Source organism: Harpia harpyja, chromosome 5 (genome assembly GCF_026419915.1).
Source record: "Harpia harpyja isolate bHarHar1 chromosome 5, bHarHar1 primary haplotype, whole genome shotgun sequence".
In the NCBI taxonomy this organism is placed as follows: Eukaryota; Metazoa; Chordata; class Aves; order Accipitriformes; family Accipitridae; genus Harpia; species Harpia harpyja.
In genome coordinates, this window is record NC_068944.1 from 69,599,019 (window position 1) to 69,610,995 (window position 11,977).

The window sequence follows — 11,977 nt, forward strand, 5'->3', positions numbered from 1 at the left end:
CCTAGCAGAAACTTGCTTAGGGGAAAGTTTCATAGGAAGATCATTAACAGTTACCATTAGGTGGAGGTTAAGAGTATTGTGTCTCCTTGGAAAGCTTCTTTTTCAGGAGGATTCTTTCCCCTCATTTCTTTATCAGGGAAGTATAAAAAAAAAAAAAAGAAGACAGAAAGAAAGAAAAAAAAATTTTACATGTCTTTGAACCACTTGATTACCATTATTCAAACAGATCACTGTCTCAAGACTCTCAAAAAGCACAGAACCTCTTTCTGTCTCAAAGGCTGGAAAATGATCATTAGGAACACAGCTCATTTCCTTAATGTAGGGCCAACTCTGATAATTTGTTATAGATGACATTATCCTGGCTGGGGAATAAGCAAAAACTGTACACAACAGCTAATTATCTCAACACCATTTGAAGTTAAACTTTTTTTTCCTTAGAAGTCATACATGTACAAGTACATTAGACTAGGAAAGAAATGCAGCAAAAACTGAAAAAAAAGAAAAGAATTATCCCGTTTTCACCCAGTAGGGTACAGATTGTCAATCTTCTTTGGCATCCCTGGTGCAATTTGGTTTCGGTCAGTCCAGTAAAACAATTGCTCCTTTAACTATAGCAAAGAGCAATTTACCGATTATCTGTTTCCTAAAAGCATTGAATGCTGAGTATCCTGTTCCATTTCCTGTCAGATATTCACATGCAATTAGATACAGGCAGTGGGAATGTAATGTGAAATGGGTATTTTGTTCTGAAACATGGCACTGTGCCTGTGCTCTTCCCCATCTCCTTGAGCAAAGTTCAAGTGCCAAAATGAAAGGCATGTTTAATGCCAAAGGTGATCCAAGTTCAGGCCAAAAATAATTCCAGACAACTCAATTCTGAATTATTTTCCTTCTAAACATTTTTTTGGGAAATGGAAATACTGCCGGGTGTTTGAGGCTGGGATGCTAACAGCAAAACCTCTTGCAAGCTATTCAAATGTCAGCCACTATTGTGTACAAAGTCCTCCGTATCACTGTGGAATTTGGAAGAGGAAGCCAACAGAGCAGCCAGATTTACAGTGTACTTGCAGAATTTTCCAGAAACTCTGGTTTTCTTTTAAAAAAATAAAAATGTTGTGAGAGTATTCTCTTCCTATCACATTTTTGCTTGGCTTCCAGGAAACAGGTTGCCCACATAAAATGTATTTACTGATATTGGATTTTGTAAAATTGCATTTCAAGAAGACAGCCTAGAGAGCTTAAACTTGAAGTTAAGAAATTATGGGTTAAATACTTTGTGTGAAATAAAGTACATAGAAATATTCACATTTGTCTATTTGAAGAATCTTGTTTTTCTTGTATGCTATTGCAGAACACCCTTAGATCTTTTCTCTTTATTTCTTGTTATGTAGCATCTAAGCCTCGTTATTTCAAATGGCTTCTGAGGCAAACCAGGGGGATTTGTTGCTCACAGTGATGATATTTTGAACCACATGTCCAATGGAGATGAAACATGAAGCCGGGGACTGGTTTTCCAGCCTCTTCAATGTGAATTTTTGGGTAAAAGTCCTTCCATCTGAATAGACTTTAAAGATAGAAAGGCTTTGGAGACAGGGATGTGATATAGGCTAACCATGGTCCATGGAGGGCCCTCAAAATTAGATTTGGGGTTTTGAATTAGCTTAGATAGTACTGTGTTGGAGTCACGAAAAGGACTAACAAACCAGTGGGTTTGGTCCTAGCTGCTAAAGAAATGTCCTGATGAATGTGATATATCTGAAGTTTTCTGACCAATTCATTTGATCACTGTGCAATGGAATATTTGAGCACAGAAGTGGTGGGGGGAGAAGAAAAAAAAAACTTTTGTATCAGGTCTTCTCTGGCAGCGGAAGGTGAAGCCTTCTGTCCAGCTGAGAAGACTGCTACTTATTTTGTCTAAAATGCAAGAATAGCCAGAATCCAAAGACTTTGCACCTTCTTGATTGCAGTCAACTATGGAAATGAAGACACAGAGAATCATAATGGGGAAATTACTCCTTCCAAGGACTTTGAAGACAAATGCCCTTGCAGGCTTCTTGGGAAAGAGCAAACCAAAGAGCCAGAGGTTCAAAACCAAAATACTAAATGGACATAAACTAGACCTGAATGGAAAGTATAGAGGCAGTATGCAAAAAATGTTCCTGGAGTAACCACAGCTAACAGAGGCAGAAAAGCTGACAGAGTGATAGTCTATGCAATGCTGTTTGAAAAAAGCATCTAGTCCTAAAAGCAGCTCCAGGTGCTATATGGTTGAGGAGGTTGCGAGGACAACGGAGATTTCCATCTTTGCTGACACCACAGACCCTCGGGATTAGGACCGAGGATCCTGCAGGAGGTGGCTGCAAGGACAGCCGTTTCCTAGAGGAGTCCACCTCTGAGACGAATGCCATGGGGGTGTAGTTGTGCGGTGGGTGCAGAGTCACACGCTCACTTTGACACCCTTCTGAGCTGGCTGCACCTGAGCTACCTCCAGCAAGAAGCTGTGGAGCTCTGTTTCATGCTGTGCTGAGCCTGAGTGAACATGCAGTATTGAGTGCTTGGGCTCCCAACAACCTCAGTGAAACCAGCCAATTTGTGTGCTGGAACCGGCTTGTCTCTGGCCGGCTAATGTGCATCTTTCTACTTCTCTGAGACATACTGTCAAAGAGTCTCAGCAGGGAGACCTGTGAGAAAGCTTTATAAACAATAGTACATGAAAGAAAGATAGAAATCTATTCACAAAAATGGAATAGCTAGCATGAAACAAAAATTCATTAAAAATGTATGACCAGAGTAATAAGACTAGCTTTGTTTTGGCATTGGCATCCTGCAGAAAAAAAAGGAGGGAGAGAATCATATTACCCAGATGAAAAGGAAGGGAGGCAGAAAAACGGATTAAATAGATAGCTATATACTTTAGTTTTAAGGATTATCATTGAAAACCATATAAACCTGAGAATGTTAAAAATCAGGAATGTCAAAAGGGGCAGTCGGATGATGCAGAATTAATTAAAGAGAAAGACGAAGACAGAAACCATTTCACAGGAAACAGCAAAAAGGAGTGTGAAATCTGCTGACTTTGGTGAAATCAGCATCTGGATCTCTTTGCCAAGAGGACAGAGAGAAGAGACGTGAGCAGCTATTTGGAGACACTACATAGACTATATTGCACTGTTACTGTAGAACGACTTTTGCACAGTCCTGAGAAGTGTTTTCTAGTCTTTTGAAAGCTGAGGCCCCCTTCAGGAAGATGGAGCCACCCACATCCCCACCTTGTAGCCCTGCCAGGTGTTGTGCCAGATGTTTTCCTATTGCCATCTGCCCTAACCACCCTTTCCTTCTGGCTGCGAGCAGGGCTGGCAAACTGGTGAAGCTACTCCCAGGTTGTGACACTGCTTCTGATTTTTTCTAGGACAAATAAACAACTAATGATTTTTTAAGAAATAGCAAAGTAGTCATCCATATTTCCTAGATGGGAAGGTCTTTAAGATCCTCTAGCCTGACCTGGGGCATACTACAGGCCATGAAGCACGACCACTTCTGCACTAAGCACATCATGTCTCACAGTGCTAGCTGGCATTTCCCATTAGCTCCACTCCCAGGCTTTCTGGCTCCTGTTTACTTCTGCCTATCAGTACAGCAGAGCAGGCAGACCCATTTTACATAGCATAAAATCAGCTCAGAAGGAATTGGCCAGTAAGCCTGGATTACAGTTACCGCTGAAAAGTGCCAACTGGTGGCTTCTGGAGAACTTCTTCAGGCACAGTCGCTATTGGTTCGTCATGCTCCCTGGTGCTTTGACTAAAGCAGGGGATTAGCAGGTGGCATTTGTGAAGGACTTGAAGCTTCTCGGTTGGTTCACGTCTGAAAGATGGGAGAGCCTAGCAGCTCCCCTCCTTCTGGGCTGCCTCCCTTCTTCAGAAACTGGGAGCACCCCGGGGCTCAGACACTCTTGGTGAGAGATGCAACCTCTGCTCACTTGAGTAAGCCCGTGATATATAAACCCATGGTATTAAATAGTCTAGAAAACAGTGTCTATCCTTCTTTTTTTTGCCTCAGCAGAATTTAGCACTGCCATGCCTTTTACTGTCCTGTCCTTCACACAGCTCCCTTCACTTCTGAGTTTTGTCAGGATGGTAGATGAATATTTTCTTAATTAAGCTAGAGCCAAAACCAAACTCTGTTCACATGGACAGAGAAGATTAAAACAGAACAATTGAGGTTAATAACACATTACCTCGGTGTGAACTTCAGAAATGAGCTAGCTTGATTCCAAAATACCTCAGTAATTCTTTGAATGGATTACAGCTTCTTTTTAGGAGAGAAAACAAACCCAAATCCTCCTTGGCTAGGTTTGACTCTCTGTGTCACATTCTGCAATTTCATGTTGAGCCAAAACCCCCAGGTTCGCTGTAGTCAGATTATAGAAACTAGCTTAAATATGGATCTGGGAACTGAAGTCACTGTGTGACTTTGAGCTGACACTACAGTGCTTAAAGTAGATGAAGGCTGGGGACTGGAGAACAGAAGCAAGGCAGGTTTTAAAAGCTGCAGCAGAAGTGAGTTGTGAATCCAAGGATAACAGCACCCGTCCTCAGATCCACTCTTGCCGCCACTTGCCCTGCTGCATACGACGCCAAAGTTAGTAGTTATCTGCCAAAGTATTCTCAATGAAAGCTTTTCAGCCTGACATGGACTGTGTTTGGAGGTTGATAAAGAAAGACTGCATAAGATTTTACTGCACAGATAAAAGGACATAGAGTCTGTGCCTAGAGGGAGAAAATCAGGAGCAGGCTGGGTTTTAGGGTTTTAAATACCTAGGAGTGACTATGGTAATCCTAGCATAGCCAGCACCCAGCTTAATATTACATGCTCAGAGTGTCTTAAGAAGAGCAGATTCATTCAGGTCAACTCCAGTCCTCATCTTTATCCTTGAAACAGAGAAGCAGCATCCTTAGTCTTTCTCTGCAGTGAGTCCTTGTGATGAAATGGCACCTGCAGCATTGTCTGGTTGGGGGATGTTTCCAGTCCCTGTTCCATCGGTTGCCAATGTGGCTCCCAGAGCAGCAGAGACACTCAGAGTCTCTCCATCAAACACACCATGCAGTACATGGTCAGAGTCTGTATAGCGGGTTGGCAACAGTTAGAAATAAATGCACAAGGACATGACTGTTTATAAAATAACACAGGTCAGAAGCCCCAATCCAAATCTGGCTCCTGTTTTGCTGCATATACAGGGGTAGATAATCTTTTTATTTTAGAAAGTTTACTGCCAAAATAAACAAGGCAGGCAAATGGGGGTTGGTTTTATTGCATAAGTTAGGAAAGACTGAACCTACTGGTTATCACTTCTACTCCAAACCTTTGCCCCAGCTATAGGGCCTCAGAGCACCGCAGTAATTGCTCTTGTTCCAGTTTTGCCCATATAAAGGCCCCAAAGTCCTTCCAGAAAAAAATCAGTAGGCTTCTTTGTTCAGTTTACATTTTGATGAAATGACTTTTTTTTACCACAATAAGAAGAAAAAAAAAAAAAAAAAAGGCACCAGAACTCCTCAGTCACCTCTGTCTAAAGTTTACTCCACACTACCAGCTTGACTTAGAAATGTTTCCTGGAACCCCTCTGTTTCTCCTCTGCTCTCTGGTGCATGGCCTTCTGTGAGAAGCATGTTTGTTCTCCAGGAGGTTTTAGCTAAATCAGAGTAGATGTTTTTGAGGCAGGGTTATGAAAAATGAGAGGTTTTTAGTCTCTTTTTGATTTTGGGGGAGGGAGGGCAAAAAGTAAGAAATTCAATTTCTGGGTGTCAGAACTAGCATAACCTAGCCTAAATATTATATATATACTATATATATATATTTAAAATATTTACTCCATTCCTGGCTAAAATCTTTGACTATTTACCCAGGAGGCTGATTGATTCATTCTGATGCAATCTGCACCAAATGCTTGGACCTTGGAGAACTTCTTAAAAACTCAGTATTTACAAACTTTTTCATAGTGCAGTATTTGTGGAGTTTGTAATTGCTGCTGGGATCTCTGGTGGAATTTGTACATTCTGCCAGATAAACTGCTTCGAAGCTCTAATTTCCTCAAAGCTTACTAACATAGCAATTGAATGAACTGTATATGAGGTCTGGTCCTGATGCCACCCATGTAAATTTTATAGCCATGTTTGAATACAATAAAATGAATCCTGATTTATTTTCATACCTGTGAAATAAAAGACAGGCATTTAATTGTACAATCTTTGCAGCAATTAATTATTTCATCAGATCTTGCTATAATCAAGAAGGAAGTCAGGGAAGGAAGGACTGTGTTACATTTTCTGTTATGCTTGCAAATGCAGCAATTAGTAGAGACAGAGATTCATGAATAAATAAAAATTTACTGATGGTCTCTCATCTATACATATTTAAGACCCTTTTATGATTTGAAGGAAGCAATTGATTTAGACCCAAGTAAGACTCTGCATTATGACCACCTCTGTAATGTCTGCAATGAACTTCCATCTCTACTCCAATGTGCAAATTGATTAACCACAATTTAAATGCTATATTGCCTTCATTCCAAACACTTGGCTACATCTCAATAGCCTCATCTAAACGAACACTTTTTCCTTTGTGTTATGACTTTTCAGAGAAAGAGAGAAAGAGAAAGACTCAGTTTTCTGAAGAAATGCAGTGCGTGGAAATTGGTACCTCCTATGACAATAATCTGTGGCTGTTGCCCTTCCACTGAGCTGTCACATTCCCAGGTGAGATCCTGGGGCTCCAGGTGTGGCTGCAGTCTGCTGAGAAGAGATGAAAATGCTTTTGCTTGCATTTTGGGTCCAAGCCAGATGGCAGAGTGACGCATGGGTCAGGCATGATGTGGCAGCTAATAGTGTCTTGCAGCCACTTACCTACCATAGCTCCCTGGCCAGTGAGGGACTCGAGAACACATTTAACTCTTTGCTGTTAAACGTGCAACTTAGGCATGTACTTAGGTGTTTTGTTAACCAGGATTGGATTTCACTGCATGCATTGCTATACTAGTGCCTAAGATCTTTTGGTGGTTGTCGTTGATAAGACGTTGTCTATAAGCTATGCAACAGAGGCCCAGCCCTTTGAGACTCTTGCCATGCTCCCTCCGAAATGACTAAAGGAAGTAACAAATGTCCAGATTTCTCTAGGAGTGGGATTTTAATCTTTCTTTTTGTTTATTAGATGTTTTCAAGTCTATGTAAATGTAATAAATCATAGGACTATACCATAATGATTGAAAACATAAATATTTAAAATGCTCATACTGTAGAAGACATTTGTCATGATGGTGGAATTGCAGTCAATTTTTATTTCAGTACAGACTGTCTAGAAACCGATGGCACGTTGAGGATAGATGTTCACCTTACGCTCCATAGATTGCCCCAAACTAATGCCTTAAAGTGAGCTGTTTGCTAGATGAATCTTCTCTATCATCTTTTTGTTTTGACAATGTTACTCTTTTCATCTTCAAAGCTCCATCTGTCTGTCCTCTATTAAATTTACCAGTGGAAAAAAATCAATAATCTATTACTCTCCTGATGACCCCTTTGTTACATTAGAAGGAAATGCATGTTCGCCTGGGTGCCTCAGGGAGTGAGGAGTGTGTGCATGTGAGATTTCAGAACTGCCAAGTGCCAGCTGAGTGTCACTTGCACCACGTACGCAACCTATAACTCATCCTTTAAGGAAAGACCAACATACCAGTTGCACTGTAAAAGTGAGAAATGACTGTGGTAGTAACAAGCGTCTTAGTTTGTCTTTACCTGCAGGGTCATGGTGGGTGTCTTTGGCAGCTGTTAGTAAAGGAAGCGTAGAAGTTTTCCCACAAAGACTTTCCCTTTGGTTGTTTTCTGTCCTTTCCTTTGCCCTTATCAGTAGTACCCTTTGCTCCCACAACTACCAGTTTGACTAAGCAAACCCAAAGATCTGCCCACATCTCAGCTCTCCGGAAACGGGTGCCTGCTGCTGTGGGGCAGAGGCAGCCACTGTGCAGCTTCTTTCTCACACTATCATCTCATGACTTGGGGGGATGTCAAGTGGTGTAACTGGAAATTAGACTGGATAAACAACTGTTGCAGTCTTTACACTTCCCCTTCCTCCTGCACTAAACCTACTCTTTCTGACTCAGCAACAGTGAGAACCTGCCCCTCCCCATAACTGGGTATACAAATATACTTTTTCTGCCTTGATTCAACACACGGGGCAGTGGGATATAGAATGAAAAAGTTTGACACTGTAAGCTTCCTTTGATGTACCCTTTCCTACATAATCCAAAGCATTGAGTCTGTAGATAAGAAAAGAGTGTGCTGGGATCATGGTTAAAAAAAAATCTTGGTTATGCTGCTGTTCACTACTGTACCTCAGAGAACCCTGATGGATCATGTACTTGCAAATAATGTTTACTCCATGGAGAAAACTTAGAAAACTTCTCACTGATTATTATCCACAATGAGGTTATTTCACCAGCTCTGAGTATAATGAAATGGTTCTTGGGTAAAAAAAAAAAAACAAACAAAAAAACCCCCAAACCTGCTGTTTTTGTCTGCTCGGATGACATTAAGGACATGAAACTGTGGAAATTTACCAGCAAAAAAAGTCAGAAGTTCACTCAGCTGGAGACATCAGAGACATGCCAAAACCAAAAGCTGATATCCAGCACCCCTCACTGAATTCAAACAAATAAGACTTCTTATTTGAACTAATCCATTTAAGTATGTGGATCCAAACAACCCTAACAGGCGTCTTGCACTGTGCTCCATGTCCTTAACTCCTGTTGAGGTCAATGTCTGCATTTACTCCCTTTATTGAGATGGCCCTTAGTCTGCAGCCCAGACCGAACCCACTCACCAGACATTCACTAAGGTCCTCTGTTGGATTTAGGTGTAGCTGGGATGTGCCCACCAGAGCATGCGGGACCACTCAGGCAACTTTTTGGCTCACATGTTGCTGCTCAGCACTTTTTCATCAACACGCAAGCTGGGGGCTATCCACAAGGTTGCTATGTGGGTGGAAGGCAAACTAGACATGGATATAAACATGGACACCACACTTTGTTGTTCCATAGACACAACTAATGAGACTTGGGGGAACACAGTAAGGCTAAGTGAGGAATAGCTGCTCGTTCCAATGACTACATTTCTAATGAATAAATAATATTTGGCCAGGAAAGGAGAAAGAGCTTGGCTGAGTCTCAAGCCTTGTTGTTTGGACTAGGGTTCAAATTCCTACACCAATAATTGTTCAGAGAATGCAGAATAGCTTTTATAGGAGATGCTGAAACACAGTCAAGTGAGAATAGCAAATGGGCTGCTAAGCTAGTCAACCAGGTAACTGGGCAGCCAGGTCCAACGTTGTGGTCTGGGTATGGATTTGGGCCTGGATGTCCTGACCTCAGCAGGTGCCCTAACAATAACATGTTGGCTTTCCTAGTGGAAGGAAAAGCATCTCTCTTTCTCTTTGGCATTTTGACCAGAAATCCTATCCTACCATGGAAACCTTTCTTATGAAAATTTAATCAAAACTGGCATATTCCCAAGAAAAGTCTTAATTTCAACAAACTGGCATTTTCCAATGATAAACTATGTTTCTGGAAAATACCCAAATAACTCTACTGCTTGGCACCTGTTTAAGTTGCTAAATATTGAATCAAGTGGTTCACATTACCATGGAACACCGTAGCATTTTTCATTATATGATACTTGGAAAAAAGGCAGCTATATCAGAGGGTAATTTTTGCTGAGAGTCTCTCTTTTGTAGTACCAAAGAGCACTCTGAGAAGGGTGAAAGCTCAGGGGTGATCAGATCATGAAGCGTGTGAGACTCCCACTGCATGATCAAAACCCTCAGGCTTTGGTTGCCCAATATGAAGCATTGGCAGCAATGCTTGCCCAAGGTATATCTGTCCCTTTCTGCTCTCACGCCCACATAACCCTTCACATGTGTCTGCACACCCCCTTGTGATGAACTGTACTAGGGAATTTAAACTGGTTTTAGAAAAAAGTCCAACATGTTTCTGTGAAAGTGGGCTTCATCCACCACAGCTTCACAGACAGTTCTGCCCACACAGCTAAGAAAGTCCAGCAACAGGTCAGGAACAAATGAGGGTGTGAAAAGGGGCAAAGCAGACTAATGGGGACCTCATGGGTGGAGGCAGCCAGCAAGTCTGTGGGGCAGAAAACCGAAGATAAAAGGTGTGACATTGCTCCTTACTCAAGTAGGTATTTGATGTAAAGATGTGTTTCAGCCTCTTCTTGCAGGCTTGATTCAAAACCCACTAATGTCCACAGAATTCCCTTTTACTGACTTTGGGAGTTGTGGTCTCTAAAGTTATTCTGTTTTCTAGCCCATCAGTAAGAACCAAAGCAAATTATGTTTGCTTTTGGTAGGACAGAAATAGAAAATCCCTGAGGATATTTTCTTATTTTCTTCAGAGATCATGAAGATTTCTTACTCAGATGTAAACCTCAACAGTGAGATTCATTCTAATTTTATGTATCTAATGTATTTACATAACTAATGATCGGGCATGATTCATCTCAGCTACCTGAGATGACTACTTTGGGATGAGATGAAAGGCACCGCAGGCAACGTTGATTCTGTTGATTACTTCCCGCCTGACCATTACAGATGAATCCTTGTCCAAGTGTTGGAAGTAGAAAACAACATCTCTTCACAGTCATGTTAACGTTTGTGCCATGGAGCTCTTAACAAGTTTCTTGATGACTCAGATGGCATAGCTTCAAAGGGATGAGGCATGGCTAGTCTGAAATGCTTATTTTCTATCTGTTTATGCACACACATACACACAGAGCTACTTAAAATACATACATGCTGAAAGTCCATTTTCTTTCACAATCTGTAGACTCTCCACTAACAAAGACTTGACTCCTTGATGCCTGGCACCCTGTAGGGTTACTTACATGACTGCAAAGTGGATGCTTACTCCTGTTGTGAGTTTTACATCTGCTTAGCACAGCTGTGAATGGCCAAATTTAGTACAGGGTGACAGAGAACCGAGTCCTCAGGAGTTTTATTCCCTTTGACTGCAGTTTTTTTCTCCCCTCAGTGCAGAGCTACAGCAAGGAATTTCTAACAGTCAATCAAAATGTGTACTTAACCCGATGAAACTCTGAGAGAAACATTCTCTTTAACAGGAAAACGCGTGACTAACTCAGGGCAGGTCTGACAAAATCATCAAGAAATCATAAGATACATAAATATAGGTGAATTTCCTTCCTCCCCTCTCCCATTTCAACAGCTACAAATTAAATGTAAATGGTTATTTAAAAAAAAATAATCCTGTGTGACATTTATTGGCTGTAGGGCAGTTAGAGGCTAACATTTTCTATTTATTCCCACAGCATATGGAAGATAAGCAATGGCACAGCAGGACATGGTGCTGTGGAAAGACCCCCTGCCATTTCCAGCTGGTACCGTGGATCAATGTAAATTCATTGACCTCTCTGCTATGGCTGTTAATGTGACTTCTTGTGATGTGGGTTCCTATTCACTGGAAATGGGACTCTTCTCTTCAGGGTGGCATATTCTGTAGCGTTAGGACACCCCACCGATCAAGAAATAAATGAATGGCTCTTCCATAGTTTGTTCTCTCTCTCCCTGCTGGTGGGATAATTATAGTTTTAAATTACTGTTATTAACTTAATGACCTGTTGCTCGGTGAGGAGAGTACTGCGAGGAGATTTATATTGGTACTGGCAAATGGCAACGGTCCAGTCTACCTCAGATGCTGGAGGCTGCAGAGACATGGTTTGGCTGTTGAGAAAGCCCTTATGCTGGTGGACTTTCATGGTAGGCAAGTTTCTCATTCTCTCGGAAGTTTTCAGGGGCATCCCAAAATGCAGAAGTTGAGGTCTGGTAGATAATATGGGCCTTTTCTGCCCAAATAGGATAAACACTGAACTACTCAACTCCTGTTCAGGAACTTTACCACAGAAACCAA

General features: G+C 41.5%; 1 long non-coding RNA gene across 1 annotated transcript in view; it reads left to right on the forward strand.

Annotated features, from left to right (window-relative positions):
* Positions 1 to 11,617, forward strand: part of LOC128142358 (uncharacterized) — a 35,791-nt gene extending 24,174 nt beyond the window's left edge. Inside the window, exon 2 of the long non-coding RNA XR_008235362.1 lies at positions 11,379 to 11,617. This is a non-coding gene — a long non-coding RNA (uncharacterized LOC128142358). The remainder of the gene's footprint in view (positions 1 to 11,378) is intronic.
* The last annotated feature ends 360 nt before the right edge of the window (positions 11,618 to 11,977 follow it).